This window comes from Pinus tabuliformis, chromosome 1_1, assembly GCF_031772625.1.
Source record: "Pinus tabuliformis cultivar Carrire ecotype Pingquan chromosome 1_1, CPIR1, whole genome shotgun sequence".
NCBI classification, from domain to species: Eukaryota; Viridiplantae; Streptophyta; class Pinopsida; order Pinales; family Pinaceae; genus Pinus; species Pinus tabuliformis.
The window spans coordinates 320540982-320568223 of NC_142297.1; the positions used below are offsets into that span (position 1 = coordinate 320540982).

General features: G+C 38.6%; 1 pseudogene; it reads left to right on the forward strand.

Annotated features, from left to right (window-relative positions):
- Window positions 1-27242, forward strand: part of LOC149212841 (pentatricopeptide repeat-containing protein At5g15010, mitochondrial-like) — a 70031-nt pseudogene that overhangs the window by 28516 nt on the left and 14273 nt on the right.

The following is a 27242-nucleotide window of genomic DNA, read 5'->3' on the forward strand; positions in this document are numbered from 1 at the left end:
TGTTATACCTACTTTAACAACAACCATAGGGGTGGTCTTGAAATTCAATTTATCCTTTATCGTGGTTTAAGCTAAAGTCCTTGTGGACTATATCGGAATTTATTTCATCTTGTGCCTTTGTCTTCCCATATTTATCCCCACTTTTCGTTATTCGACTTAGTTGCCCCACTTCTTATCGATCCCCAATTTTTTTTACGTAGAGAGCAATTTGAATTGAATCGAACATGGGAACGATCTTTAAAAACTCATGATAGGAAGAGGCGAGTGCAGTTGTCTCTTGCCTCGATCATAAGGGAGAGGTAAACCATTAAATGAGAATGTTTTGTAAATGAAGTTCAACTCAACTTGGCCTATGCATTCTATTTCAAAATGAGATTGATGGCATGAAACCTGGCCTCATGTATATGCATGCTTGTGAAGTAATCGACATTGCTCCAACGCATTCTTAATTTTTACAACCTATCTATCGTAAAGGCATCGATCAGTGAAAGAGACACAGATCTATTATATCCCACCCACAACCACAACATCATAAGTAGAGGGAAAGGTGCAAAAGGAAAAAAATCATTCAGTTGATTAAGTCAATCCAATAACAGTAGTTCCAATAGGGCCTGGGGGTTCATAGTGTTGCTTTACCATAGACTTGCTAAGCTAGGGGAAGCCTACGTGCTTTATTTTTTGACTCGAAGACCTACATAAGGATATAGTGCATCAAATATCTTGATTGTATAGATTATCAAAGCACTAGACAAGCCTCATGAACTCTGAGCACATGAATATGGGGTTTGAAACCCAGAACGTGAGGTTTCATCTAAAGCATGTACAAAAACTCTTGTAACCCCAATAATTTGTCTGCATTGAAGTTTATCTCTTATTAGCAACAACTTCCATTGCATAGTAACCCTAATCATTCATCTAAATGGGCATTTCATTACACAATAACCCTAATCTATCATCTAAAATGGAAGCTTCATTGCATAGTAACCGCAATGCATTATCCTTTTATTCTTCCTTATGGAATTCCATGGTGCCCCCTTCCATGAAGCCCTTGTTCCACTTTCCACCGTCGCCTCGAGCCCCCGGAAATCCTAATTTGGATCCCTCTCAGTGGATGCTCACAAATAAGAAAAAATCATTGCTAACGCTACCTTGTTTGCATATCATTATTATTTTCTCGATATAACTATTTGAGCTGAGTTAGGGGTTTATTTGCTCACGTTGTGTATGGATAACTTCCTTGGAAATGTTATTTTGTTAACCCTTACCGTGGGTTCGTTCGATCTATTCAGGAGCTTCTGGTTGTTTCATATGGATTGAATGGGCACAACACTTGGTTTGGGAAGTGGATCTAAAGTTCGATAATTAGGATCTATAAACTCGTAAAGGGCCAAACCAATTATAAATCCAATAGATATCACTAAAAAATTAAACATTTAGAATGCCCAAATCAAATTCTTAATATATCGATTCCATTTAGATAATAGAAAGTATGATAACCACGAATATATCAATCTCATTCAAACAATAAAAGTATGAGAACCATGAATTTGTTGTTTGGGAGGGATAGTACCAAAAGAAATGCTTAATGTATCTCATAGATTGGCCACAAAAGGTGAGAGGAACATGAATTTAGTGTTGAAGTGGGAGAGTACTAAGTGACCATCATAGTGGTTTGTGTGGTGGAGGGATGTGAGCGCACTGATTGGATGGTCAGTGCAGGACAAGGTTGCATGCATGTGTTCAATCAGTCATTCATGGAAAATAAAATGAAATTCTCTTCAAACTTCACTTGGAATCGCATTTTTTAAGGGAAGGACTAGCGTACGATCATGGATTCAAAAAAGTGTGACTTTGAGATGGCCTGCACGCTTATTTTAGATTAAAATGGCCAAAGGCCTCTGTTTTTCCATCCCGAAATGACTAATTTTTTCCCAACAAAGTTTTAAAAATGATTACAAACTAAATTGTCTTCTTAGTGCATTGTGCAGATACAAGCACGTGAAATTTGTAGTGGAATTCCTCAATAGAATGAAGGTGAGGATAACCCCGGATGCTAAAACATATGCATTGCTACTGAAGGGATGGGAGATCATAGGCGATGTGACTAACGCTACAATCACCTTTGGAGAAATGGTCAGCTGCATCCGATGGCTATCAAACAACATATCGACTTATAATGCCTCCTTGAGCATTCTGGTCAATGGCTCTAGATTTGAAGAGGCATCGAGGTATCTGGCCACGATGAGTAATAGGAAGTGCTTGCCCAATCTGGCCTTCTTCCTACATACACTAGAAATCCTTTACCAGCATAAGAACATGAAGGATGCTTATGGACGTTGAGAGCTTATGAGGAAAAATGGTATTGTCCCTAATTTTCCCACTTATAATACAATGATTGGTGTGTCTTGCAGTGCGATCCTAGTCCAAGTAGATTTTTTTGACCGTATGTTGGATGAGATGGTTTTTAATGCCGTCTTTCCTGATTTTAAGACTTACAATACACCTTTTTGAAGGTCTTTATCACTGCTCGCAAGTTGGAGGAGGCATTAAGCATTTTTCGAGAAATGACTAAGAATGAATTTTGTCCTCTCTATGATAATTATGTTATGGAAATAAAAATGCATCTTGAAGGAGATGATCCAGAGATGGTTTTAATGATGTGGAAAAAACATTATACAGAAGGTCATTTGATGAGCACCTGTATTGCAGCAAGAATGTTGCAACTCTAGGGGCTACCAACTTTACTTTATCAACATGGGGTTCGTACAAATTTGGAGGTGATAGTGTTGTATATAGAAGCAGATGTGATGGGTCCACTCTTTGTCACTGCTAAACTAGCGATAGACCACTATGGCTTTTCAAACCAGTCTTCTATTGATTCATAAGAATCTTGATTACCAATGAGAAAAGGGAAATTTACACTAAATGCAATCTTGTCGATTGTAGCAAGGAAAAGACTGAAATCAAATTCTTAAACACACCATTCATCTAACTAACTGCTAAGAGGCTTTACTTCAAAAGAATTATAAGTTAACATTTGTGTAATCCTATTGTCCTATGCATGCAATTTGAAACATCCAAACATTCTACTGTTGTGCATCTAAATGAATACAATAACTCGTTTCCCTTTTTGTCCTTTTCGTGCGAAAATGAGAATGCTAACTTCTCTTGGTGATGTGGTAGGTGGATTAGGGATGATGGTGAATGGTAAAATGTCTTGGGAGACAAGTAGGGGTCTTCTCCTATCTTTCTAGGTGCTTTTTCCACAATTCAACCTCAAACTAGGCCACTACAGGTCGATCTACAGGATGTCCTAATGCTCCTACAAGATCCGTTGTATTCCTACAGGATCCAGCCGAGAGTAAGAGGATGGATTTGGAAGGTGGTGTAGGGATTAGGGAAGGTGAATGGTGGGAGAAATTAGGCTAGGGAGTGGGTAGGACTCCTTCAGAGCTCAAAATAGAGTTTGTGAGATGGTTGGATTTGCTCAACAAACTTGGAGAAGTGTTCTTATGGAATGATGAATTTGGTGAGGGATTGTTATAGGGAATTTTGCATCTACGGATAGATACTAATTCCATAGGTAGGTAGCTATAACTTAGAGAACAACAAATTTAAATACATTATCCTTTTTATATAGACGATAAATAAGACAAAGGGAATCAAAGGAACTACTTGTTCTTTTGCTTTCATTTTGTCTCCTTTGTATGACTCTCGTCGATCCTTCTCGAACTTAACTCACTCAAAAAGTACCTACAAGCATAAACAGAAGATAGAGAACAAATCAAAGCAAGAGATCTATCGACTATAAATAAATGGAATTAGATACCTTCACACACATAAACATCATATATCAAGACAAGCATATGGAAAAAGGTGCAAATAGATTTATTAAGTAGAAGGAAGTATTATAGCCATGAAGTCCGATCCATTGTCACTCTTCTAGCTTGGGTTCCAACCAACATCACATCAATAGCACAACACTCTGGTAGCATAACAACACTTGCTTATAATCTCAATCCTCACGTCAATAGTATCTCCTTACAAATTCTCAAAGTAAAGTCCCTGATCACTTAGATGAGTGCTCAATTTATAGAAAAATGGAGGAGGGTTGGTCATAAATGAACATATTGAATGGCCTTCCAAACTTAGAGTTAGTTTCCATGGAGGAAGGGATCAGAGGATAGGAGGTTACTTAATTCATTCCCTATCCAATTTTGAGCTCATAGGAGATGATAAGTGTGGGAATATTCCAGATGGATTCAGAAGATAAGAATATTTCTAGAACCCTATGTGAATTTCACTCAATCTCGCCCAACACAAGTCAAAGTGGGCCTAAGTGCTCTGCAGAGCACCCTGACATGGGCCTACCTGCACTGAAGTGCACTTACCCCTGTCTAAGGCTGCGCTGGTCCCTCAAGGAGGCATTTCTAAAGGGATGTAGGCCGCGAAACTCTCAGGGAAGGAGGCATTCAAAGTGGTGACTTGTCTAGGGCATGTAGCAACTAAATTAGGGTTTGATGAGCCCTAATGGTACTAATCTAAATGATGGGAGTGATGTGCTCAAATGGATCTGTAACCGTTGCCCCCTAAAGAATGAAGTCAAAAATAATGATGTCGAGTGATATGCTTTACAATGTGATGAAGAGGTTCCGAAGTGGTTGGTGACCTGCATCGATTACAATACATAATATCATGATATTTTGATTTTTTCTCATGAATCGCTGAGGGAAGGCATACCCATGCTCAGCATATAAACTTTCATTACAAGTACATAAACAATCATCTACAAATATATACCCATGATAGAATGACCATCAATGTAAAGCCAATGTACGGATGATTTGGAACATTTCCTGAAATCGCAGCTCGGATGGATGAAACTAGATCTGAGGTCTTCTAACTCATTCAATTGTTCACTCAAGTATGAATCTAACCATGCGAATATGTGATCTAACGTCGAACATGGGAAGACACCATCTAATTACCAACCAATGATGTAAGTCGTTTAATAGATGCAAGAGAAATCACCAATAATGATAACGATCCTCAAGATACTGCAATACATTCTGCATGGTGTGAATAGATGTTTTTATGTCAGACACCATACAAAGTATTTCGGTCAAAGGATAGTGATGTCAACCTATCACTGGAAGCGAGAAACCTGTCATTGATGTATGCAAGCCTCAAGGTAGTGGAAGGGTGTTTCTAAGTCAAATTCTTAGATAATGTGCTGATGTCGACAAGAAGTGACTGGTCGCAGGAGGGCCTTGATGTATCCCACATCAACAACACGAAACAGAGATAAAAATAATAGGAGTCTGAAATGGTCTTGAGTGTCTAGAGCCAAATTTATTCAACTGGTGTGAGGCAGTACTTTCTTCACTGAAAGAACAACTGACAAAGGTAAAGAGCGGTAAGCCAAAGAACTTTAGCTATGGATCACTCTTAATTGCTTTTACCTTAGAAAGAATTCCATTGATGCAACCCCAGCATGTAACAATGGGTGTAGCTGGTCTTAGAGATCCAAAGATGTAACGGTGGGTCAAATTGATGGCTAGACATGTCGGTCAATCATCGATTATATTTTCATTGCATTCTTCAATTGGCTCGATCGACAACACATTGTCATCAAGGAGCATCCATATTCAGGGATGGACTTTTGTGGAGATCCAGAGTTGAGTCTACCAGTGGATGCTCGATGGGGTGCTATAGGTAAATTTTTTTTGGCCAAAATGTTTTTTTATTTTTAAGTTTCTACATGTTTTTATGTTTTGATGTTCCAGGACTAAACTAAAATCGTTCTCATGCACGTAGATGTGGGTACTATTCAACCTATGAGGCAACAACAGGAGGCAGGTGGGCTAGCACAGAGAAATGTTGGGAGAGTAGTTCTCTAGGACTTGGATTAGGCCGAGACACTGGCAGAGTTGCAAGATCATGTAGAGGGATTGACCCTTGGTATTCCAGATGTTCGGATCGAGGAGTTACCTATGAGGTTGCAATGCCATACTATTGGTGTTCTAGGCCATTGGATGCAGCTCTTGCACATGATATCTTATGCTGTGACCTGTTACATGAGCATCACTAGGTCTACTTAGGATGTTTTTGCATGCATTTTGAGTTTTTAGGTCAGATGACCAAACATGTCTTGGACACAAATTTTGTAAAAGCTTTTAAAACATCTATCTATTTTACTTTTAGAGTTTTTCTATATAATATTATATGAAATCCTATTCAACTAATGATGTGAATTGAAAATTTACTTTTACATGTGTGGCAAATGTCTATTTAACACATAGTTTGCTAATGAGTCGGTTAATGTGTTAAAGTTTCTGGAAATATGTTCATATTGAATGTACTCAAAATGTCTTTCCAAAATACGAACTCTAAGGAAAATACGAAGAATTGTTGGGTTTCAGATGGTATAAACTTTTTTTAGTTCCAGTACGATGAGTTGTGAGTCTAGCCTAATGATGATTTGGCGAATGCCGAGTGAAATGGCATCATAGAGAAGTTCAATCAATGTGCTATACTCATTTATATTGTTCATCGATCAATCGATACAAATCCCTTGAAAACTCACTAACTTGCCACTTGGATTGAAAATGGCCCATTTTGCAGAAGATAAGTTTTTCATACTACGACTAGGACCATCGGCGTAACCAACGAATGGTTCTAAAGGTTGAAACATCTGCAACAAATGAAAAGCGGATTACTTAATCACATAAAAAATCTAAAAGACACACTGACACACACACATGCAATTAAAGCATATATATAGTGATTTTTACTACACTCAATTAAGCATAGTAACGTTTGAGGTACAACCCATTTCGGGGTTGCGACAATGGAATTCAATCATAATCGACCAAATCGTAGGCACCTTTTGCCAAAACATGCTTGACAATGTAAGGACCCATCCAAAGCGATTCAAATTTCCCTGCTCCAAGTTTATCACCTTCCTGATCGTAAAGCAAGACCAGGTCTCCTTCTGAGAAAAAACGAGACTTGACATTTTTGTCATATTGTGCCTTGATTCATTTCTTATGCACTTCATTAGCCAATGTGGCTTCATGATGGGTTTCATCTAGATGGATAAGTTCCAATAAACATGCTTCTTCTTCAGAAGTGTCGGGTAACAAGTCAATCGTGAGTTTGAGAGATGAAATATCCCATTGTATCGAAAAGTTTGCCTCCAGACCATACACCAACTGAAAGGATGTGAATCCAATTGCATTTCTCACCGAGGTTCGATATGCCCAGAAGGCAGAGTACATGATCAAATACTAGTTTCATTTATGAACCCCTATCATTCTTTCAAGCATTCTCTTCAGGACTTTGTTGATGGCCTCAACTTGTCCATTCGCTTGTGGATAATAAGGAGTAGAACTATCATGTGAAAGTCCTAACTTGGCAGTTAACTTAGCCATCATGTGATTGCGAAAATGCGACCCATGATCTATAACTATAGCCTGTGGTACACCAAACCGGGCAACCATGTGGTTGAAAAAGAAAAGAGCAGTCATCTCACCACTGTTGTTTAATGTTGGCATCGCCTCGGCCCATTTTGTGAAATAGTCAACGGTGACTATAATGTACCCATGCCCCCCGGCCGAGGTGGGGTTACATGTCATGAATTCAATTCCCCATTTGGAGAACGGTCCAACAGGATGACAGGATGGAATGGTGCAAGTGGTAATATAGATTTACGGTCGTAAATCTGGCATGCATGACAACTTCTAACAGCAATTATGCAATCTTTGAATATGGAAGGCTAGAAGTAACTAGCATGGAGAATTCTCTGCATGGTAGCATAACCAGATAAGTGTCCACCATAAGCACCTGAATGACATTCATTCAAAACATTCTCGGCTTCTTGGTGAGTGAGGCACCTTCGTAAAATCGTATCCATACCACAATGATAAATATTGTCACCAATGATTAGATAATCTTTGGCTTCATATTGGATATGTTGTTGTTGCGAGTGAGAGGTATCAGGCCGAAAAGTTTGGGTCTGGAGATAAATCAATATATCTCCATACCATTAGATGACGAAATCAGGTACAGAGACTCATCCAGAATTGATGGTTCTGGTTTTGAATTAATGGTATTCAAGGGAAGGTCGCAAAGAAGCTCGGTGAAGGCTAGAGATTTATTTTATTTGGATTTGATGAATACCAATATTTTTGTCATCATGAAGAAATAAGGGACAATATTGTTGTTGTCGTAAATGAAACTAGCATGCAAAAGTTTTTCAACTTCTATTTTAATAGCAACAAACTTCTTTGGATGAACAGGATGGAGGCGCTGTCGCACTGGGTTGACATCATGAAACATTTTGATTTCATGTTCAACTATACTAGAGTCAATTCCTGGCATATCCTCGTATGACCATGCAAATATATCTCAAAATTCATGAAAGAGAGCACGGTAAATATCAAGTTCTGATGGAGAACAAGATTTTCCAACATGAATGTTTTCTACAATGTTAGGTTTGGTCGAAATATTGTTAGAAATAGTTTCTTCGATATTTGACAGGTGTTGCTCAGAATCTACTGTATCTATGAAAACAAAATTTGAATGGAAATAGACAACTAAAGGGTGATTTAGTTCATTTGAATAATCTTCTATGTGATCTGGAAGATGGGAACGATGATGATAATCTTCCCATGGTTCTCCTTCCATCATTACTGATTGGATGATTCCTTCATCAGTAGAAAATATATGCGAAAAAGGATCGAAGGGAGTACCATATTCTAAAGAATGATATACCCATACAATTGATGAAAATGGATTTGGATTCATCGCGCAATCCAGAAAGATTGATTGCTATGCTAGCTTAATAGGGCTTAGCAGCATGGTTTCATTATGACTATCAAATAAAAAGGCTATTGGTAATCTTCCTTAAGTCAGATGAAGTGGAAGATATCATGTTGCAAGTCTCAAATTTTGCCACTTTCGCCAAGTTTGATGGTGAGGATAGTGAAAAAGTACCCATTAGGGAAGGATCTTTAAAAATACCTATGCTAATGTTTTGAAGAGATAGCAGGGGTATGTGTACCAATGGAATGCTTCTAGTATACTACGAACTAGAGGCGAAGAAGGCAAGTTGATCGATAACTGTGATTCCACCCTTATGAGGGAATGCAATCATACAGAAGTACGTTGAAACCATAGTAGCCATAACATAAACCACGATCTTCCTAGCAAAATGTTGTAGTCAAGGGGTCCGTCAACGACCTCAAATTCATCAGTTATTTTTTTGCCTCCTAGTTCAATTCGCAGATTACTCAATATTCCACAAGGCATATATGTGTGTCCATAAAAAGTTTTTAACATTATTGGTGGATGTGACAAAGGTGGTGAGCCATGTGTTTTTTAGCAATTCATAGACATAATACAAGTAGATTCCCCCTTGTCAATAATGGTTTTGTAAGAAATTTTATTCAAGGCATTTACTTGAATCAGGAATGCTAATTGCGCTAGTAACTGTGGTGTATAACCTACATGGCTGAAAACTACAAGGTTGGAATTAGTTGGATCGATTCCACCAATGGTTGACAACAAAGCCTGCTTTTGGGAGGGATAGTTCTAAATTACTTTGAGAGTTGACATAGGAGAAGGTGATTGAGCCAAATCTGCTACTATAGTATAATTATGTGCAGCTCTATCTTGAGGGCTAAATGTTGATTTATGTACAACTCCCTTAGGTGGTTTTATCATTAAATCTGGTGCAATAGGTGGTGGAATCGGATCAGTTGAAGTCGAAGTCAAAGAGTTAGGTTGATCAGCCTAGTTATTCGATGATGACGATTGATTTCCATAATATTTACTTCGTGTTGACACCGAAACTTCAATTTTAGGCTTAGAGGCAGATAACATAAGAACTTGGGAGGTGGAAGCATGGTCTGTAGCAACAATATTTGTCTCCAGTTTTGGAAAAGGATCAGTCAATATTACAGATGTATTAGAAGTCTTCATAAGCTTTGAGACTTTGGAGCAGTGAGGACAATCTCGCATAAAATTCTCATCGTTACAGATCAAACATGGGTAACGAGGTTTCCTAGCCGAAGGAGAGGAATCAGATGAATTCTCTTGAGGGAAGTTATTTTGTTTCTTCTTGATTTTCCCCTTCTTCTTACTTCCTAGTTTCTTTTCATTCTTTCCCTCATCATATGAAATGACATTGATTTCGGAAGTAAGAGTGTTATCAGGTGCATTTGTAGTTTGATTGGAAATGGCAAGTGTTTGAGCAGATGGTTTACCTACCATTTGTGTGCTTAAAGAACAAATCACACCGTCACTGGCATGAGATTCCTTACTCGATGGTGGAGGAGGAATAGTGAAAGCTTGTTGGGGTGCATTCAGGATCTTGTCATAGATCTTTCTAGACTGTGTATAAATCAAATCCAAATATTGGGCACGAACAATTACTTGCTCTTTAGTGACAACTCCACCTTTCGCTACATCCTCAGTGATAGATGGAAGTAAGGATTTTATAAACCACTCAGCCAAAAGATGATCATGAACATAATTTTTAACCATTTTATGATGATGATGCCACTCGTGAATATGATCAGAGATATGAGTAGCAGTAGTCTGTTTAAAGTTGGTTAATAGTTCCGTTCTAGTCTCATATTGTATGGGTAATTGTAAGTGGGTTAAAAACGTGGTATCTAAGGCAGTGAAGTTATCAAAAGAAGTTTGTGGTAACTCAATGTACAACTTTGCAGCTGGACCAGTAAGCGTTCTCTGGAAAGGACGTAGTCTAACAGAATAATCATTCAAGGAGTTTGATAAACACCATAAATGAAAAGTCATGACATGGTTTGACAGGTCTTCTCCAAGGTTTTCATTTAATTTTGGAATATCGAAGGGTAACTTATGAGGAATCACTAGCCACCAAGGTGCATAATGAATTGGGTCACTGGTGAGTGGGTTTAGATATGGTAATGTAACTGTCACAATGAAATGCAACCATCTATTAAGGTCAAGTTGTGCATATATAGGGTAAGATATGATTGCCTGGGAAATAGGCCTTTGCATACTAGCATAAGACATCTATTGCTGGTAACCTTGATAAGGGTAAGTTTGTTGAGAAAATCCGGCATAAGGTTTTTGTTGAGCACCGGGATACATTTGTTGTTGTCCAAACCCAGCATAGGCTTACTAATCAGGACCTAGATAAACTTGTTGCTGACCCAACCTAGCATAATCTTGTTTTCCAAGTCCATGTTCAGGTTGGTGTTGCTGGAATTGTTGTTGTTGATATTGGGGCGGCCAAGGCTATTGAATCAACTGTTATTGTTGTTGGTACAACGGTTGTTGATTTAACGGTTGTTGTTTCCCACCAATGTAAGGTTGACCAGGTTGTAAATACACTGAACGAGTGTAAGTCTAAGTCATTCCGGTAAAAGGTAAACTAGCCTGAAGTTGTTGGACTCCAGACACAAGTGGTTGTTGTAAAACTTCATGAGAAGGCTGGATCTGTATACCTGAAACTTGGGGGTCTGAGGTTGAAGGGCCAACTTGCACAGGTTGAGATACAACAATCTGAGCTCGTGATTGTGGTAAAGTTGTAACAATAGGTGTTGTAGGTATGGATGAGACAGATTGCATAGGTTGTGATGGATACATAAGCCTAGGTTGAATGGGCATGGTTGGTTGCAATTAACAGACAATCATTCCAGGCTGACCTAATAATGACAACATACCGACATATGGTTGCCCCCCAGAAAATGGAGGGTAAGGAGAATTTGCACATTGTTCTCCGTATGGGGTAGTCCAGTGTAAAGTGGATACATAGGACGGTAACTAGATGAGCCAGCTTGATATGAACTTGATGGGTCTAGCTGCTTGGTATTTGTTAATGAGGAACCAGGTAAAATTCCAGTAGAGGACATTGGTGAAGACAAAGGGCTAGAAGCAACACTTGAGTGGGATCCCTGTTGAGCCTCAAACCTGCACCTTCCTATACACCCTCCCAGCCTTCTTTTTCCACTTACTTCATCCACGAAGCTGTTAAAATCATTGCATTATAGTCTAAAAAGAGATTTTTACATGGTTTTCTGACTATGCTTATGACTATTGTTTGGTTTAGATTTTTGTTCAGGCAGCTGCGGAAACTTGTCAGTTTCCGCAGCCAGCACAGGTTTCCGCAGCCAGCACAAGATTCCGCAGTTATTTTCTTAAAAGCTATGCTACAGGTGTCCTATGAAGAAATGAGCCACATGGGCAAGCTACAGGTGAAGGGTACGTGGAATGTGTCCCTTCAAATCAGCCAAACCATCCATAGAAGGTCACGGTCAACAAGGGTCAAAGGCAAAGCCAACCAAGGATTTTAGCGGTGGCACGTCTCTGTTTTGAGCACGTGAACGTTTATGTGGCACATTCCTCAGCCCACGAAGACACCGGCATACCTGGAGATCATCCCCCTAACCTGCTACCACTCCGAAGCTTTAATAGACATGATGACAGTTACGCTAGATCTCGGCTGAGGAGATCTACGTGTCCTTGGCAACACAGTTAATAGCATAGGATTCAGTTAGTTAGTTTCAGTACTCTTTCATTATAAATAACGCGTTGATGAATGCTGTGCAGAGGCTTTTCGATGTAATTTTTGGAACTGTTTCTATTAGCACCCCATTGTACTTTGTTTTATATATGTTGCTGCTGCTTTAATACATGAGAAGACTACTTTGCTGAGCTCGTTATTGTGACTGTTCATTGACTGGCTGAGGTGGCAGAGGGCCCCTGCGCACTAAAGCCCTGTATAGTTGTTTTCATTATGTTTTTTTCTTCATAATATTAGCTTGTATATAACACGCTGCTTAGATGTTTTTAAATTCACTATCGTTTACATGCTCACTTCCGTTTTTATAGCTGTCAGCTGATCAATGTTTTTCTGTAGGTTTTCTTAGGCAGCCCAGGAAAATTTTCATCTTTTTTATAACTATTGACATATGAGATCATCTTGTCCTTCCTGCTAACTTTCATTTTCTGAAGTTTAATTCCAACAATGTTCTTTTTCAAGTTGTGATTTGCTTATTTATTTTTCTGTTACTTGGACATCATACTACTCATCAGTTTATGGTTTCTTTCTATAGTCAAGTGACTCTATTAGTAAGGAATCAGAATATTACTTATTGTAGTGTGATTTAGTTATCATATTGCTTAAACTCATTCATGACGGCTTCCCACAAGGTAGATTGAGTTGAAGGGTAAAGGATCAGAAGAGTTGAAGTAGTGTGATTAGTTTCCTTTCTGCAATTTAATTTCTTGCCATCTAGATATCATATTGCTTGACTTATTCATGATTGCTTCCCACAAGGTAGATTGAGCTAAAGGGTAAAGGATCAGAAGAGTTGAAGTAGTGTGATTAGTTTCCCTTCTGCAATTTAATTTCTTGCCATCTAGATATCATATTGCTTGACTTGTTCATGATTGCTTCCCACAAGGTAGATTGAGCTCAAGGGTAAAGGATCTGAAGAGTTGAAGTAGTGTGAATTAGTTGCTTTGCTTTTAGTTTGAGTTGCTTTAATTTCATTTTTTACTTTCTTTGTCATTCAGCAGCAAGGATACTGGGCCATTGTCATTAGTTCACCGTTTAATACATTGATTTCCTCTTAAGAATTGATTTCATTACAGTTGTTTTAAAGCTTTCTTTTTGAGCACTTTTAATTTTTGGAAAATCACTGTAGAAATCACCATCACCATCCATACTTAACTTTCATTTTTGCCATCACACATTAGGGAAAGATAAATCCAAAAACAAACTAAAAAACTCAAAAACGACAAAAGACTAAGGAAATGGTTATCTAGTACATATAGTACACTTCACTTCGTCAGTTTACGAACCCCGGATTGACATTTTAAATAGCAATTTAGAACACACTAAATTGACCAAACATTTTGGCGCCGTTGCCGGGGAAGTGAAATTAGGTAGCCAATTTCTTAAAAAAAAAAACACAAGAAAATTTCAAGGAAGGAAAATTGATAACCTCTCAAAGTATGCTCTCCTCTTGCACCTAGAGTGATCTGGAGGATCAGAAAAGAGAAAGTTATTGGTTTAATAGTTTCTTGAGTATGCTCTCTTCTTTCACCTAGAGTGACCTGGAAGATCAGAAAGAGAGTTATTAGCCCGACTTGAAGAACAAAAAAAAAAGGACATGCATAGAGCAAGAGACTCTAGGGGAAGGTTTTTAGCTAGAGCCAAGAGTTCGATTTTTACAACTTCTTCTACTTCAAGGAATAGACAAGAGACACCTCCATCATCTCCTAGCCCTAGGATTCCTGGAATTCAAGAGGCAGTAGTTGACTCTCCCACACCATCCATCGAATCTGAATTAGGAATAGATCATTTCTTTTCTTCTACAAGGAGACACATTGTAATTGAAGAAGTAGAATCACCTGAGGAAGAAGAGGGAGAAATTCCTCCTCGTTCGCCATTAGTAGAACCAGAGGACTCTGAAATCTCTGAGAAAACTACCATGACAGAAGAGGGAGTAAATGGATTTGGTAGAGGTAGAGGTGGAGCAGGAGGAGGAGGAAATAATGGAGGAGGTAGAGGTAACAATGGGGGAAATAGGGATGGAGATAACTCATTCAGATTTCCTATAGTCGATGAGGATTCTCGAGCAACAATGAAAAATATTTCACCATCTGTCCTCCCAAACTTTCATGGGTTAAGAAATGAAGATCCTGAAACATTTCTATTTGAGTTTGAGGTCATGTGTCGAACCTATGATTATCTGGAAGACTCTAAAAAACTCAAACTATTTCCTTCAACATTGAAAGGAGCAGCTTTGAAATGGTTCATGGGATTACTCACTCAATCCATTAGGACTTGGAATGATATGAAACAAACATTTTTGGATAGATACCTGGACTATTGTATGCCCACCAATCACAAGGATGAGGTATTCAAAATGGTACAAAAAGAAGATGAAAACTTGGAGGATTTACTTGAAAGATTTCAATACAACCTGAAAAGAGCAAAAATGAGTAACTTAGATGAGGAGACCTTGAAAGCCCATCTATTAAAAGCTATTAGAGATGAATGGATAGATATTTTGAACATGATGGGAAAAGGAGATATATCTCAACTTCCACTTCATGATATAGCAGAACTGTGTGTCCATCTCTCAAGAGGAAAATCTAAAACTGGAAAAGGGCCTAGAGATCCTTCTCTCATCAGAGAAAACAGATCTGCAACTAGATCAATAAGTAGGGCTGAGATTGGCAACATGCTTGATGAATTTAAAACTGGTATCTTAGGGAGTCTTAGTGAGAAAATAGACACTCTTAAGATCCACAATAAGCAGAAAGCAGAAGCTGAAGCTTTAGCCATCTTTTGACCAAAATGTAGAAAAAAACATGCTCTCAAGGAATGTCCCTTGGATGCGAAAGTTGTAGAAACATGTGTGATCTGTTCAGAGAATCATGAGACCAAGGATTGTCCTTCAATTCCTAGGCTCAAAGCTGTCTTTCAATAAGATCCAAATACAATTGAGTCTCTATGTTTTGTTGCAAGGACACCTTGGCAGGGGCAACAAAATCAAGGGTTTAACAACTCTATGAACTTTTAATCCCCACCAAACTTGAATCCTTGGCAACAACCTTGGTCCCAACCTCGGAATCCTTTTCAATCATGGGTACAAGGTATGCAAAATCCTTATGGGAGATTTGCTCAATTTTATCAATATCCTCCATCTTTTCAAAACCAACAAGCTCCACAACTTCCAAATCAAAACCCACAACTATCATTGCCATTTCAACAACAACATCCTTCTCAACAAAACCCAAATTCTCAACTCTTGCTTCCATTCCAACAGAAGTCAAATCAACTTCCTTCTCAGCCATTGCCAAACCCCAATAATAAAAACCCTCAAAATGCTTACATGATAGAAGGTCAACAATTTCCTGCCTATATGATTGTTCCTCTCAATGATGTACAACTCATATCTGGTAGAGTTCTAGATAAACCTTCTATAGATGCCCAAAATCAAAGCATTTCTGAGGAAGAGTCTCTTGAAGCCAATAAGGGTTTTGAAGCATCTCTTCAAAACCCAAACACTCAGAAAGAAAAAGAAAAAGAGCTAACCCCCACAACTCCTATAGTTAAGCAACCTGTATCTTCATCCACACCTCCTTTTCCTGAAAGATTACAAATTGACAAAGGGGTGGAAAAACAAATCTTGTTGCTTGACTATGATTTTCTAGATAAACTGAAGAATGTCTGTATCAAGATTCCCTTGTTACAAGCCATCAAAGAGATTTCTATTCTAGCAAAAACAATAAAGGAGTTAAGTCTTAAAAGGCCAGGAAGAAAACCTAGAGACACAAGAAGAATCCACCTGGTAGGGAAAATTGCATACATCATGATGGGAAAAATTACTATGCAGAAGTATGTAGATCCCGGTAGTCCAATTGTCAAAACACATATCAATGGGGTTGAAATTCCAAATACTTTGATTGATTTAGGGGCTGCTATCAACATTATTAGTAGACAGACTATGGAACAGCTGAAACTTCCTAATCTTCTCTTTACACCTACTTTACTGCAACTTGCAGATCGATCAATTATTAAACCAGATGGTGTATTAGAAGACATTTCAGTCTCCTTAGACTCTTGGGAATATCCAGTCGATTTCATGATTTTAACTCCCAAGAGTAATTTAGGAGGACATCCTCTCATCTTAGGAAGACCTTGGCTAGCCACAGCCGATGCTTTCATCAGTTGTAGGTCTGGGGATATGTATATTTCTGATGGTAATTCGACAAAGAAATTCAATCTGTATCCTCCAGCAAAAGAAATTACGAAAATAGGAGATAATGAGTGGGTTGATGATGAAGATACTTTTATTCCCTATCTAATCTTTATCCAAAATATCCAAAGCTTTGGTCACCTCCTTGTTATGCCCTTTAAACTTTTGGATAAATCGTAGCCATCTGGATTTCTTCAGCAATTCCTTAGTTTGAGGATAACCCTCCAAGTATTTCGGTCCTTCTGGCTCGGCTCTCAGTAATTTTCCCATCTGTTTTTTTAAATTCCAACTGAAAGTTCTTCTGCGTGTGAGGGTTCAGAAAAAAAGGCTCTGTTACAGGGTTTAGGATAGACTGTAGTGACTGCGGTAGGGGTTTTAGGATGACTGTAGTGACTACAGTCGGAAATGGAGAACAAGGAATGGAAGTACTCAGATTACCGGAAGAACAGAGAGTGAGCAGCAGTGAACAAGTTTAAAATGTGGATGCATGCGAGGAGTATGGTATTAGTGGAGTGGTAAACGAGTGGAACAACGGCGGGATTCTTTCGAATCGGGTGGCTGTGTATGGAATTTTTACACGTCTCAACAGACGGCTGCGTAAATTATGGCTAAGAAGAGCCATAACACAATAGGTCACGTCTCAAGAGTACGGGTAATAAATAGAAGTGCAGTCAGTCTTGAGTTTAAACTCGGAATAATCATGAGACCGTTGGAAAATGAATGCAAGGTGTGTGGAGTGATATCATGGAATAGGAGTGGTAGTGGAGCTATCGTATCAAATCATTGCACATAATAGAACTTGTTATGGTTTAATAGCTATGCATAATTACGACTTGTATTGTTATTTGATAAAGATTTTTGATCATACCTTTGGAAAGTTTGTCATTTCTAGCTCAAGGCTTCTAACCAATTGCTCTTCTTTGATGTCTTTGAGATGCCCCATGTCTTTAGCTCAATTACACCTGCATTTCATGATTATGGCACTAACAGTTGACTGTGAATTTTGAAAACAGAGTGATGTTTGCTGCGGAAATTGTTTCTGGCTGCAGAAACTGCTTCTCGCTGCGGAAATGGTTTCTAGCTGCGGAAACTGAGAAAGCACCCCCTTAACTGCACAAATATTTCTCCCAGACCGCCACAAATCTCTTCAAACGGTTTCTGGGTTATCTAATTAACTCAACTGGCGAAAAAACCCATGTTTTATTTTCTTTAAATTCGCCTCCGTTTGGGCAAATAGAGCGTGTGAAGTTTGACGTTTTTTTGCTGTTTACGTTTTTCCTGTGTTGATTTTTTTTTTCACTGTTCTGCATTTGTTGCACTCGGCTGTAAGATTGAATCAGAGGTAAGACAATACATCTTTGTTTTGACAGTGGTAGTGTGCACATTGTTGATCCTTATTGGAAATCTATGTGGGAGACAAGAAATTCCAATCCAACCACAGGAAAGACACACCAATAAAGAACGCACTATTTGAAGAGTCACGAAGCCATTTCATAAAGAAGAGTGAGGAATCACTGAACAAAACCATGACTGAGAGACTTCGCATGGGGTTTGTGATGTTGAATTAAAGTTGTTGGACTAAGAACAATTGACATGTTGAAGCCATGGAAATCATATTGCAAGGTCAGCGATGCATTGGTTTGACTTATTGGCAGCATGAGGGATCCATACAAAGTGGACATGAAACTGTTGTGGAGTGTATTACGGGGCAAAGATATCATCAATAAAGACCATAGGAGTCGTGCATTCAAGAATGGATTTTCCAGGAATTGGGTGGTCTCCCTTGTTATGATCATTATATTTCTGCTGATTTTTGTCTACACAACAAACAAACCAAAAAAAACGCATGCACAGGGATAAACAGTACACAATGTTGTTGCATATTGCTGCTCTCTCTCTAATTTCAGAGCCTACACAGAGATGAAAGAATTGATTTGATGCTGCTGTTTACAAGAGACATAAAAACAACTAAAGGAGACGTAATGCTTTTGCAGGTTCGTTTTAAGGCCAAAGCTTGATCAGGGAGGCATATTTTTTTTTTTTTTTGTTGAAGCCACAGTGGAAGCTAGGATTGAAGATAGCCATAAATTGTTTTTCTCTCTTTTTTTTTTTCTCTGAAATTGTAAAATTTTATAAAAAGGATTAATGATTTTCAATTTCAGGCAGCAAATACTTCAAGAAAAACATGCTAAAAATAGGACTTTGATTGAGGTTTTATGCTGGTTTTTCATCGATCTAAGCTGGGTGACTAGGATAGGATCCATGTCGGGACAATTCTAAAGATGCCCATTTGGTCGGTTTTTTCATTGGATGCCTGTAACCTGCTAAACCTTGAAACAGCTGCGGAATTCTCAACTGGCTGCGGAATCAGGGCACTTTCCGCAGCTAAGATGCAAAACCTTATTAAAACAGGATACAGTGTTTTGGGGACCACTACAAACCATAACCAGTCGATTTTGGACAATTTGAACCTATCAAAGCAACTGAGTTCCATTTTTTTATATTTTATTTTTTATCAAAATATCCAGCATAGTACAACTATTAATCTTAGGAAGACCTTGGCTAGCCACAGCCGATGCTTTCATCAGTTGTAGGTCTGGGGATATGTATATTTCTGATGGTAATTCGACAAAGAAATTCAATTTGTATCCTCCAGCAAAAGCAATTACAGAAATAGGAGATAATGAGTGGGTTGATAATGAAGATACTTTTATTCCCTATCTTCATCATCAGCTTCTACACAGCGTTCATCAACGCGTTATTTATAATGAAAGAGTACTGAAACTAACTAACTGAATCCTATGCTATTAACTGTGTTGCCAAGGACACGTAGATCTCCTCAGCCGAGATCTAGTGTAATTGTCATCATGTCTATTAAAGCTTCGGAGTGGTAGCAGGTTACGGGGATGATCTCCAGGTATGCCGGTGTCTTCGTGGGCTGAGGACTGTGCCACGTAAACGTTCACGTGCTCAAAACAGAGATGTGCCACCGCTAAAATCCTTGGTTGGATTTGCCTTTGACCCTTGTTGACCGTGACCTTCTATGGATGATTTGGCTGATTTGAAGGGACACGTTCCATGTACCCGTCACCTGTAGCTTGCCCATGTGGCTCATTTCTTCATAGGACACCTGTAGCATAGCTTTTAACAAAATAGCTGCAGAATCCTGTGTTGGCTGCGGAAACCTATGCTAGCTGTGGAAACTGACAAGTTTCCGCAGCTTCCTGAACAAAAATCTAAACCAAACAATAGTCATAAGTCGTAATTATGCATAGTTATTAAACCATAACAAGTTCTACTATGTGCAATGATTTGATACGATAGCTCCACTACCACTCCTATTCCCCGATATCACTCCACACACCTTGCATTCATTTTCCAACGGTCTCATGATTATTCCGAGTTTAAACTCAAGACTGACTGCACTTCTATTTATTACCCGTACTCTTGAGACATGACCTATTGTGTTACGGCTCTTCTTAGCCATAATTTACGCAGCCGTCTGTTGAGACATGTAAAAATTCCATACAGAGTCACCCGATTCGAAAGAATCCCGCCGTTATTCCACTCGTTTACCACTCCACTAATACCATACTCCTCGCATGCATCCACATTTTAAACTTGTTCACTGCTGCTCACCCTCTGTTCTTTCGGTAATCTGGGTACTTCCATTCCCTGTTCTCCATTTCTGACTGCAGTCACTAAAGTCATCCTAAAACCCCTACTGCAGTCACTACAGTCTATCCTAAACCCTGTAACAAAGCCGTTTTTTTTCTAAACCCTCACACGTAGAAGAACTCTCAGTTGGAATTTAAAACAACAGATGGGAAAATTACTGAGAGCCGAGCCAGAAGGACCGAAATACTTGGAGGGTTATCCTCAAACTAAGGAATCGCTGAAGAAAGCCAGATGGCTATGATTTATCCAAAAGTTTAAAGGGCATAACAAGGAGGTGACCAAAGCTTTTGCGCGGTCTTTTGATGGAAAAACAGTGGAGGTTGGAGACTTAAAGTTTACAGTGACTGAGGCCACAATAGCAGCTGCCACAGGCCTACCTCAAGAAGGTGAAAGGTGGTTTAAAAATAGAAGTGTGGATGATCAAATATGGAGAATCATGCTACAAAACTAAGGTATGGATACCATCGTATTTACAAGAGGCATCCCTGTTCATTCACTAAAAGAGGAATGGTCTAGTTTACTGTTAGTCATCGAGAAATTTATCAAGTGTGAAGGTCGTTTTGGTTCTATGTATATGTATCATGCCAGACTGATGATGAATTTCATAGAGGGTCACACTCTTAATTTGCCTCATTTTCTGCTATTAAGTTTGAAAAAGATGAGTTTTACAGTTCAAAAACACATAGGCAACATTGAACCTCATCTTTACCATCATGGATTCATAAAGATTCTTATTGAGGACCAGTTAAAGAAAACTAAGGATACTTGGGAGCAATTCTTGACAAGGAACTACTTCCAAGAGCCATCTGAGGCCTCTGGAAGCAGTCCACGAAAGATTCCAAGGAAAAGTAGGAGGAAAGAAAAGAACATTACAGTCCAAGACTCCCCTACAATAGAAATTCAAGAAACTGTCCAAAAAGAAGAAGAAGATAGAGCTAAAAATAAGAAACAAAAGAAAGAGAAAGGCAAAAGAACCATTCAAGAAGCCTATCCATCCCCTGAGCAATCCATAGAAGAGGATTATCAACCTCTGTCAGAAGTATTAGTACACCTTCAGGCTGCTGCTATAGGCAAGAAAAATAAAAAAGGAAAACAGAGTGCACAAGAGAAGGGTATTAGTCCATACTTAAGGAGGAGCACTAGGCTAAAAGGGAGAGGGAATAAAACCCAAGAAAAAGAGTCTCACTTTATTGATTTAGGTGAAGAGACACTTGAAAAATCTCCAGCTTAGCCAAGCATTGAATCAAGTCCTCCACGTGAGGAAATCCCTTTTCGGCCAGAAAGAGAGAGCAGTCTTCCTCCTCCACCAGATTTTGAACCTAGTCCGAGAAAGACACCTGAGGTAGATCCTAATAAGCAAGAGGTATATAACTACCTGGAATCCTTAGAACAATCAGCTGCAGGACCAAGTACCACTTTGCCACTTGATGCACAAGTTCAGTCTTTGAAACAGGAAGTATTTGAATTAGAAGTCCTAAATAGGCATATCAAACAGGAAAATGAAGCACTCAAAGAGTAGAGTAAGGTAGACAAGATTGACCATGATAACACTATGCTCCATTTAGGATTGTGGCAAAAGAAAAACAAGAGGCTGAAGAAAAAGTGCAAAATGTTAAGCAGAGCATTGATTAATCTCAAGTTCAAATGTCTAGTCAGGAAACCAACGATGATGTTAGCATCAAAGAAGAAGAAAAGAGGGCTAGATGTCCTTGCAGAAGCCTCAGAACTTATGGATTAGAGGGAAATAACTAAATTTTGGTTGCATGAGGACATGCAACACCTTCACAGTGGGGGTATGTTGAGCCTCAAACCTGCACCTTCCTATACACCCTCCCAGCCTTCTTTTTCCACTTACTTCATCCAACAAGCTGTTAAAATCATTGCATTCTAGTCTAAAAATAGCTTTTTACATGGTTTTCTGACTATGCTTATGACTGTTGTTTGGCTTAGATTTTTGTTCAGGCAGCTGCGGAAACTTGCCAGTTTCCGCAACCAGCACAGGATTTCGCAGCTATTTTGTTAAAAGCTATGCTGCAGGTGTCCAATGAAGAAATGAGCCACATGGGCAAGCTACAGGTGACAGGTACATGGAACGTGTCCCTTCAAATCAGCGAAATCATCCATAGAAGGTCACGGTCAACAAGGGTCAAAGGCAAAGCCAACCAAGGATTTTAGCAGTGGCACGTCTCTGTTTTGAGCACTTGAATGTTTACGTGGCACAGTCCTCAGCCCACAAAGACACCGGCATACCTGGAGATCATCCCCATAACCTGCTACCACTCCGAAGCTTTAATAGACATGATCACAGTTACGCTAGATCTCAGCTGAGGAGATATACGTGTCCTTCGCAACACAGTTAATAGCATAGGATTCAGTTAGTTAGTTTCAGTACTCTTTCATTATAAATAACGCATTGATGAACGCTGTGTAGAGGCTTTTCGATGTAATTTTTGGAACTCTTTCTATTCGCACCCCACTGTACTTTGTTTTATATATGCTGCTGCTGCTTTAATACATGAGAAGACTACTTTGCTGAGCTCGTTATTGTGACTGTTCGTTGACTGGCTGAGGTGGCAGAGGGCCCCTGCGCACTAAAGCCCTGTATAGTTGTTTTCATTATGTTTTTGTCTTCATAATCATTAGCTTGTATATAACACGCTGTTTAGATGTTTTTAAATTCACTACTGTTTACATGCTCACTTCCGTTTTTATAGCTGTCAGCTGATCAATGTTTTTCTGCAGGTTTTCTTAGGCAGCCCAGGCAAATTTTCATCTTTTTGATAACTATTGACATATGAGATCATCTTGTCCTTCCTGCTAACTTTCATTTTCTGAAGTTTAATTCCAGCAATGTTCTTTTTCAAGTTGTGATTTGCTTATTTATTTTTCTGTTACTTGGACATCATACTACTCATCAGTTTATGGTTTCTTTCTATAGTCAAGTGACTCTATTAGTAAGAAAGCAGAATACTACTTATTGTAGTTTGATTTAGTTATCATATTGCTTAAACTCATTCATGATTTCTTCCCACAAGGTAGATTGAGCTGAAGGGTAAAGGATCAGAAGAGTTGAAGTAGTGTGATTAGTTTCCTTTCTGCAATTTAATTTCTTTCCATCTAGATATCATATTGCTTGACTTGTTCATGATTGCTTCCCACAAGGTAGATTGAGCTGAAGGGTAAAGGATCAGAAGAGTTGAAGTAGTGTGATTAGTTTCCTTTCTGCAATTTAATTTCTTGCCATCTAGATATCATATTGCTTGACTTGTTCATGATTGTTTCCCACAAGGTAGATTGAGCTCAAGGGTAAAGGATCTGAAGAGTTGAAGTAGTGTGAATTAGTTTCTTTGCTTTTAGTTTGAGTTGCTTTAAGTTCAGTTTTTACTTTCTTTCTCATTCAGCAGCAAGGATACTGGGCCATTGTCATTAGTTCACTGTTTAATACATTGATTTCCTCTTAAGAATTGATTTCATTACAGTGGTTTTAAAGCTTTCTTTTTGAGCACTTTTAAGTTTTGGAAAATCACTGTAGAAATCACCATCACCATCCATACTTTACTTTCATTTTCGCCATCACACATTAGGGAAAGATAAATCCAAAAAAAAACTAAAAAACTCAAAAACAACAAAAGACTAAGGAAATGGTTATCTAGTACATATAGTACACTTCACTTCGTCAGTTTATGAACCCCGCATTGACTTTTTAAATAGCAATTTAGAACACACTAAATTGACCAAACAATCCCGATAAATATTGGTAACTTGATGGGATAGATGAAACACCATACAAGTGTGACTCAGGTGTCGTAGCAAACATCGAAGAGGTTGCGACAGAACATTCTCTCATAGCCGTAACAGATGATATGGTCTGAGATGTTGACTCTACCGTAGTCAAATGTACAAATAATTTTCCTAACGAATCAATGGGTTTCCGAAAGTAATCAAGATCAAAAGGAGTAGTGAAATGAGGAGTATGAGGATATAGATAAAGTCCTCTCCAAAATGGAATGGAGTTCTGGGTGATTCTACCTCAGGTTCCTCCTCTATCAAAATCAAACAAGGTGGAAGAATTTCACCGTCTAATCCATCATAGATTTTTGGTATTTTTTGTTGAGGTAAAGAGGAAGTCTCGATAGTTATGGATGTTTGAGGATGTATCGATCGATCTTCTTCTGGTACGGTAACAACTTCTGATTGTTCAACCTCAAGATCCAAACGTTCTAGTAAAAGAACAAGTTCATGTTGAGCTTTGTGAACAACTTCTGGTTCAAAAGTAAATTTTGATTGAACAATGATGGGTTCGGGATCCTCCCCTGGTTGAGAAGATTCAAGTTCATAAGTAATTTCTTGTTGAACAACTTCAAATTGAGAATCAACTTGTTGTTGAACAACTTGGGTTACCATTTCACTAGATTCAATTCTAGTTTCCTTAGGTAATTGTGGAGATTCCACTTCAGTAACAAATGTACCAGTAACTATAGGAGTAACTGGGGTCACAATACTTAACGGTATAGGTGTTTTTGGTAATTCAGATGAAGAACCAGAGGCTTGTGAAGTACTGGATCTAGTCAAACGAGACCGCTTCGACCAGATAGGTGTAGCTTCGAGCGGTAAAGGCAGTTTACTCGCTGCTCTCTGTGAACGACAAGGTAAGGGTTGACTTTACTCTATGATTTCTGATTTATTTTATTACAAAAGAGAAATAAACAAAAAGGGGTAGGCTAGGCAAAGAGGTTTACCAAGCAACTGTGAATTGTAGAATACCTCCTAGTGAACCAAGAAGTATAGGCACAAAATTTCCCCGAATGCTCTGTTTGGTGTATCACAGTGTACACGGAGGCTGAATCGGTTACCTAAGGATGGATAGAAACCTAGTGTTGTCCTCCCATATATACCCGAAAATACGTGGAGGCCCAATCTGTATTAGCGCTGTCTAATGTGAAACTACACAGTGAGAGCATTCCCATATACTTAACGTACTGTAACACTGCCCTATATACCCGAAGGTACGTGGACGAGCTACGATATACTCATGTACGTGGAATGAGGTATCACACTTAGAATGTATCGTAGACAAGTTAGTGATAGCTGCTATGTTTTACGACACCAGAGCATGTCTATAGCCTAGAACCTCTAAATGTTTTGCGGTAGGTGACAATGCTCCATTAAGAATTTGCCTTTCAAGGCTCACCGTGTGATGTATTTTCAATTCCTATAATGCAACTAATATTATAAGCATCCTTTTCATTCAATTTTGATGATGAAAACCTTAGCTAGTAGGGATAGATCAATCATATTCTTGTAATAAAAAAACAAACAACACATCTAATGCAATTTCCCTAAACTATTCCTATGAGCACACACAAACTCTTTTAATGCACAATGCAATTTTTTCTTTTCAATTCCCTTAATGTTGTGATGAAAAAAAGGAAACTAATGCACATACACTCAATCAATCTTTTTGCAAGAACAAAGACTTTATGATAGTTCTGTTTTGAAAGAAAAGAATACTTTTACGACACTGTCTTTTGAACAAAGATTAATCGACTATAAACTAACTTTTACAATGAATTGATAGTGATAAATAAATCATTTAAGAAACACTAAACAATCAAAGAAAAAGTAGGGCTGGAAAAGGAAACACAAATTGATTTTAGAGACACATGCGTCATTGACCTTTCAGCAAGTAGAAACAGAAGGAAATTTGGCAAAAAATCAACTCAAAGGAGGGATTTTTGTCATAAGGAGGATTAGCACAACCTTGAATGGGAGACAGTGCACTTCAGAGCACTGTCCTCAAGCCAAGGGTTCTCTACAGCGCTTTGTCTCTAGACCAAACCTGCGCTAGTGCCAGAGAGGCCATCCTAGGGGCTTACAAGCACAATTTTCACCAAAAAACACTTCAAAAGGTTGAAAGAAGATCAATGGAAGCAAGTAAGGTCTACTAGAGTGTACTAGGATGAAGGTAAAATACCCGGTATGATGATCATCCCCCAGTGGAGTCACTAATCTTTTATGAGGAATTTTGCATCTGCAGATGAATATTAATTCCCTAGGTACATAGCTATACCTAAAACAACAGATTTAAAGCGCTTATCCTTTTTCTATAGATGATAAATAAGAAAAAGGGAATCAGAGGACTTACTTGTTCTTTCACTTTCCTTTTGTCTCCTTTGTATGACTCCCATCGCTCCTTCTCAAACTTAACTCGCTCAAAAAGTACCTGCAAGCATAAACAAAAGACAGAGAACCAATCAAAGCAAGAGATCTATCGACTATAAGTAAATGGAATCAGATACATTCACACATATAAACATCATATATCAAGACAAGCATATGGAAAAATGTGTAAACAACTTTATTAAGTAGAAGGAAGAACTACAACCATGAATTCTGATCCATTGTCACTCTTCTAGCTTGGGTTCCAACCAACATCACATCAATATCACAGCACTCTGGTAGAATAACAACACTTGCTTATAATCTCAATCCTCACACCAACAATATCTCCTTACAAATCCTCAAAGTCCAGCCCATGATCACTTAGATGAGTGCTCAATTTATAGGCAAATGTAGGAGGTTTGGTCATAAATGAGGGAATTGAATGGCCTTTCGAACTTAGAGTTAGTTTCCATGGGGGAAGGGATGAGAGAATAGGAGGTTACTTAACTCATTACCTATCCAATTTCAAGCTCATAGGATATGATAAGTGTGGGAATATTCAATATGGATGTAGAAGATAAGAATATTCCCAGAACCCTATGTGAATTTCACTCAATCTCGCCCAGCACAGGT